Source organism: Arachis hypogaea, chromosome 6 (genome assembly GCF_003086295.3).
Source record: "Arachis hypogaea cultivar Tifrunner chromosome 6, arahy.Tifrunner.gnm2.J5K5, whole genome shotgun sequence".
In the NCBI taxonomy this organism is placed as follows: domain Eukaryota; kingdom Viridiplantae; phylum Streptophyta; class Magnoliopsida; order Fabales; family Fabaceae; genus Arachis; species Arachis hypogaea.
In genome coordinates this window covers 53780216-53786095 of record NC_092041.1, presented here as the reverse complement: position 1 = coordinate 53786095, position 5880 = coordinate 53780216, and the positions used below count along the sequence as shown (strand labels likewise).

General features: G+C 41.4%; 1 non-coding gene across 1 annotated transcript; it reads left to right on the top strand.

Moving 5' to 3' along the window:
* The first annotated feature begins 2044 nt into the window (after positions 1-2044).
* On the top strand, positions 2045-2163 carry LOC112699190 (5S ribosomal RNA). Its single transcript, XR_003152305.1, has one exon. It is a non-coding gene; the product is annotated as a 5S ribosomal RNA (ribosomal RNA).
* The last annotated feature ends 3717 nt before the right edge of the window (positions 2164-5880 follow it).

Here is a 5880-nt window from a genome sequence, read left to right as displayed (position 1 = left end):
AAGTGGCATGCCCAGCCCATGCTTTGACTTCTTGTACATTGGCATGCCATGCCTGGATGCTCAAGTGGCATGCCCAAGTGAGGGTGAGAGCTTGGCGTGCCCCGCCTTCGACCTCAAGTGGCACACCCAGACCTTGTTAGCCTTCAACCCCTTTTCTGGAATCTTGTACTAGCATGCCACGCTGTGCTGCCCCAAGTGGCACGCCTATTCGTTTGTGGTTTTCTTATGCTTGGCGTGCAATGCCTTGCTCTTCAAGTGGCATGCCCAAGTGACTTTTGAAGCTGGCATGCCACGCCTTTGACACCAACTGGCACAACCTATAGTAATTAATGGGTTAGGCGTGCCACGCCCCTTCAATGGCCTTCATTGTTGTTCTCTGGAGATATGTACCGGCGTGCCATGCCCAGCTTCTAGCGTGCCACGCCCATGTGAATGCTTGAGAATCTCCTTTTGACTTCAATACTGGCGTGCCACGCCCAGCTCCTGGCATGCCACGCCAGTGCATTTTTGTGGCGTTTGCTTTTTATGCCCAGCTCCTGGCACGCCAATTTCACACGCCTAGCTTGGTTTATTGTTTTGTTCCCATTTTTGATGTCTTTTTCACCTGAAATTCAGCATAACCCATTTCAAAGCAATGTACTATAATATTCATCAAATATTGCATGAATTGCAATGATCAAATGAGATTATGCTCCTTTTTGGTCTTTTTTATGCAAGAAAAAAGGGTAGATGATGCAAGTCATCAGTCACACAACACAAAACTACGGAATCTATCTAGTCAGCAAGGCCAGGGAAAACTTTCGAAGACATCTTTGTAAAGTCCCTACGAGACATAAAGGATACACATACAAGCACAACAAAAAGAAACAAAAAACCATCACTCTGGGTAGCTCGGTCAGGGGCAAAAGAGATCGGGTAAAAACCACGAAGACTAACAAAACACAACAAAAATACCCAACTAGCTAAAAGGTGCCCCCACCTCACAACATCAACGTCGCAACATTGCGGCACCTTTTGGAGGCAACACAAGTGCAAATAACATACAGACAAACACAGCCCCCCATGAAAGAAGAATGAAAAACACCAAGAACCAAACATGTTATCCCCAAACGACACAACAGTCCTAAAAGGAACAAAAATTACTGCTAAACAAATTACCAAAAATAGCCAAGCCAAATAAAAAAGTCCATTTCCAAATAAACTACGTCGTTATCAAAAATGGAATCATACAAAACAAGAACACACTACCAGTGTCCATTAACGACAAAGTAAGGCAAAAATTCAACCGATCATCAGCCAGAAGCTACTATTAAGAAGCAAGTAAATAAAACAAAAGGTGAAGTATCAATCTAAGGGGGAGCCAAAAGAAAGAGTTCGCTAAACAGTGGCGGCACAAACATCCCTCTCCGAAAATGAAAACACCAGGAAAACTAAGAGAAAGAAATTCTTGGGCACAAGGCGCAGTTGAACGGCAGTAAGGAGAGAAACTTGAAAAGAAATGAAAAGAAGAGGCGTCACGAAAAGAAAAAAGAAAAGAAAGAAGAAGAGGCGCCAAAACTTTTATAAGCGCCAACGGAATGAAACGACGAAGGAATAAAGACCTAATCAATAGGTCTTAAAAGCCCTCGAATGAATCAAGGAAATTGTTGAGCCAAACTAAGCTCCGCATTTAAAGTAGAGCAATGTTTCAAATTTCAAAAAAGCAACGAAAGGTCACTTACACGAGCTACCTCAAGGGAAAAAATCCAACAAAGATGAAGTCACTTATGCTCGAATACAACCTACAAAAAGGTCGAAGCTCGAGCAGGGGCACTGTTCATATCCTATCCCGAGCTCTTACCCGGGACCTCGTGTAGCATCTCTTTTTTTTTTTACGTCGTACTGACCCTCTTTCTTTCAACGATTCTATCCCGAGAAGGATTCCTTAAAGCGATCCTCAATGGCCTGATCTTCCGCAGGCTCCCGCGGTCCCCGCAAGGCTTTGTGGCTCGAGTTAGTCTATGTCCGCCCTATGCTTATGATAATTGTGTGCGCACACTTTAGTAGGTGTGATCATACCAGCACTAATGTACTGGATCCCATTAGAACTCTGCAATTAAAAGTGCTTGGGCGAGAGTAGTACTAGGATGGTTGACCTCCTGGGAAGTCTTCGTGTTGCATCTCTTTTTTTTTATGTCGTACTAACCCTCTTTCTTTAAATGACTCTATCCTGAGAAGGATACCTTAAAGCGATCCTCAATGGACTGATCTTCCGCAGGCTCCCGTGGTCCCCGCAAGACTTCGCGGCTCGAGTTACTCTATGTCCGCCCTATGCGTTTGATAATTGTGTGCGCACACTTTAATAGGTGCGTGACGAACTGATTTCTATCGGTAAAGAAATTCACAAGAATATAATCGCGTTGTAAGTATAGTTTCTAAACCAACAGAGAATCCTTTCGTACAAAAGTTTGGTTGTCACAAGTAACAAAACCCAATAAAATTTATAACCGAAGTATTCAAACCTCGGGTCATCTTCTCAAGGAATTGCAGGGATGTGTGCTTATAATTGGTTATGGAAAAGTATGTTTGGGGGGTTTTTAATATAAGAAGCAAAAATAGTAAATGGCAAAAGGAATAAACTAATAACTAGAAAAGCTCTTGGCAAAGTATGAGAATTGGACGTCCTATCCTAGTTATCCTTATCAATTGTGATGAAAATTGGATTTTGCTCCCACTTGGTCAACCTCTAACTATGAAGGTATGTTAAGTGGATAAATCAATTTGATTTCTTAGGTCCCAGTCAATTCCTAAGAAAGGACTAGTGTTAGGGGAATTCAAATCAATCAGTAAAGAATTCCAATTTTCAATCAACAAGGAGTTTGATAACTCAAGTGTCTCCAATTACTCAAGCAAAGCTAAGAGTGTAAAGAGCTAAATCAAAATCATAAATATGAAATACCTCAACTTGCATTAAATAGAGAAATCAAATTAAACATGAGAATTCATAAACCAAGTAGCAACATCAAATAATCAATAAGGGAAAATCAATAAACTAAAGTACTAGAAGAATTAAAAGCAGAAGAGAAATCCTAATCCTAAAACCTAAGAGAGAGGAGAGAGCCTCTCTCTCTAGAAAACTACATTTAAAACGTAAAATTGTGTGAATAAGAAGTTGTGTTGGTATCCTCATGAATAGATGCATTCCCCCACTTTATACCCTCTAATATGTGTTTTCTGGGCCGAAAACTGGGTCAAAACATGGCTTGAAATCGCCCCTAGCAATTTCTGTTAATTCTGCAGATCGCGCATGTCACGCGTATGCGTCAGTCACGCGTACGCGACATTTGGCAATTTTCCTCTCCACGCGTGCATGCCAGGCACACGCTCGCGTCGTTTGAGCGAAATCCAATCCACACGTATGCGTCAAGCACGCGTACGCGTCACTGTGATTTTCTCTATTTCGCGTGCACGCATGAGCCATGCGTGCGCGTCGAAGCTCGCTGGTTATCTCCTTGGTTTCTTGTGTTCCTTCCATTTTTGCAAGCTTCCTCTCCATTCTCTAAGCCATTCCTGCCCTATAAAGCCAGAAAAAACTTAACACATATATCATGGCATTGAATGGTATAAGGGAGAATTTAAAATACGTAATTTAAAGGCTTAGGAAGCGGGTTTTCAACCATAGAACTAAACTATGAAGGAATTGTAAAATCATGCAAATCATATGAATAAGTGGGTAAGAATTTGATAAAAACCACTCAAGTAAACCCAATATAAACCATAAAATAATGGTTTATCAACCTCCCCACAATTAAACATTAACATGTCCTCATGCTTAGCTTAAGGAGATAAAATAAATGAGTAGGGAAAAGCAAGACTCATGCAATGCAACCTATGAATGTGAATACAACTATATGCTAAGACGTTTTTATCTACTTGGTTAAAAGCAAACACGTTCTCCAAGACAAATACAAACCAAATTCCACTAATTCAAATCGTACAATAAAAAGCAAGTAAACTTGTAAGAAGATAGCTCATGAAAGCAGGGAACATAGAATCAAGCACTGAACCTTTACTGGTAGTGTATATCACTCTAACTCTCAAGTGTCTAGGGTCAATCACTCTACTCTTCCCTAGTCATGCTTTCTAAACCTTGTTCTTCATCTAACCAATCAACAAATATTTAGCATACCAATGCAAACATCATGAGGTCTTTTCAGGGTTGTGATGAGCGGATAATTTATACGCTTTTTGGCATTGTTTTTATATAGTTTTTAGTAAGTTTGAGCTACTTTTAGGGATGTTTTCATTAGTTTTTATGTTAAATTCACATTTCTGGACTTTACTATGAGTTTGTGTGTTTTTCTGTGATTTCAGGTAAATTCTGGCTGAAATTGAGGGACTTGAGAAAAACTCTGAAGAAGGCTGACAAAAGGACTGCTGATGCTGTTGGAATCTGACCTCCCTGTACTCGAAATGGATTTTCTAGAGCTACAGAACTCCAATTGGCGCGCTCTCAACGGCGTTGGAAATTAGACATCCAGGGCTTTCCAGCAATATATAATAGTCCATACTTTATTCGAAGAATGACGACGTAACTTGGTGTTAAACGCCAAGTTCATGCTGCTGTCAGGAGTTAAACGCCAGAAAAATGTCATGATCCGGAGTTGAACGCCCAAAACACGTCAAAACTCGGAGTTCAACTCCAAGAGAAGCCTCAGCTCGTGGATTGATCAAGCTCAGCCCAAGCATACACCAAGTGGGCCCCGGAAGTGAATTTATGCATCATTTACTTACTCATGTAAACCCTAGTAGCTAGTCTAGTATATATAGGACATTTATCTATTGTATTAGACATCTTTGGTCTCAGTTTTGTTTTATTCTTCATCCTAGGAGATCATTGATCACGTTAGGGGGGCTGGCCATTCGGCCATGCCTGAACCTTTTACTTATGTATTTTCAACGGTGGAGTTTCTGCACGCCATAGATTAAGGGTGTGGAGCTCTGCTGTACCTCAAGTATTAATGCAATTCTATTTTCTTTTATTCAAATCTCTCTTATTCTTATTCCAAGATATTCATTCGTACCCAAGAACATGATGAATGTAATGATGAAAGTGACGATCATTATCATTCTCACTTATGAACGCGCGTGATTGACAACCACTTCCGTTCTACATGCAACAGAGCTTGAATGCGTATCTCTTAGATTCCCCAACAGAATCTTCGTGGTATAAGCTAGATAGATGGCGGCATTTATGAGGATCCGGAAAGTCTCACCTTGTCTGTGGTATTCCGAGTAGGATCCTGGGAATCCGGAAAGTCTCACCTTGTCTGTGGTATTCCGAGTAGGATTCCGGTAATGAATGACTGTGACGTGCTTCAAACTTGCAAGTGCTGGGCGTTAGTGACAGACGCAAAAGAATCAAGGGATTCTATTCCAGTAGGAGCGGGAACCAACCAGTGATTAGCCGTACTGTGACAGAGTGCGTGAGCATTAGTTTTCACTGCGAGGATGGGATGTAACCATCAACCATGGGTGATGCCTCCAGACGATTAGCCGTGCGAGTGACAGCCGCATAGGATCATTTTCCCGAGAGGATTGAAAGTAGCCACCGCTGATGGTGAACCCCTATACAAAGCTTGCCATGGAAAGGAGTAAGAAGGATTGGGTAGAAGCAGTAGGAGAGCAGGCGTCCTTGAGCCATGCAGCATCTCCATATGCTTATCTGAAATTCCCACCAATGAATCTGCATAAGTCTTCTATCCTTTTTATAATCTGTTCTCTTATTTCTATTTTCAAAAACCCATAAACCATTTTAATCTGCCTGACTGAGATTTACAAGGTGACCATAGCTTGCTTCATACCAACAATCTCTGTGGGATCGACCCTTACTCACGTAAG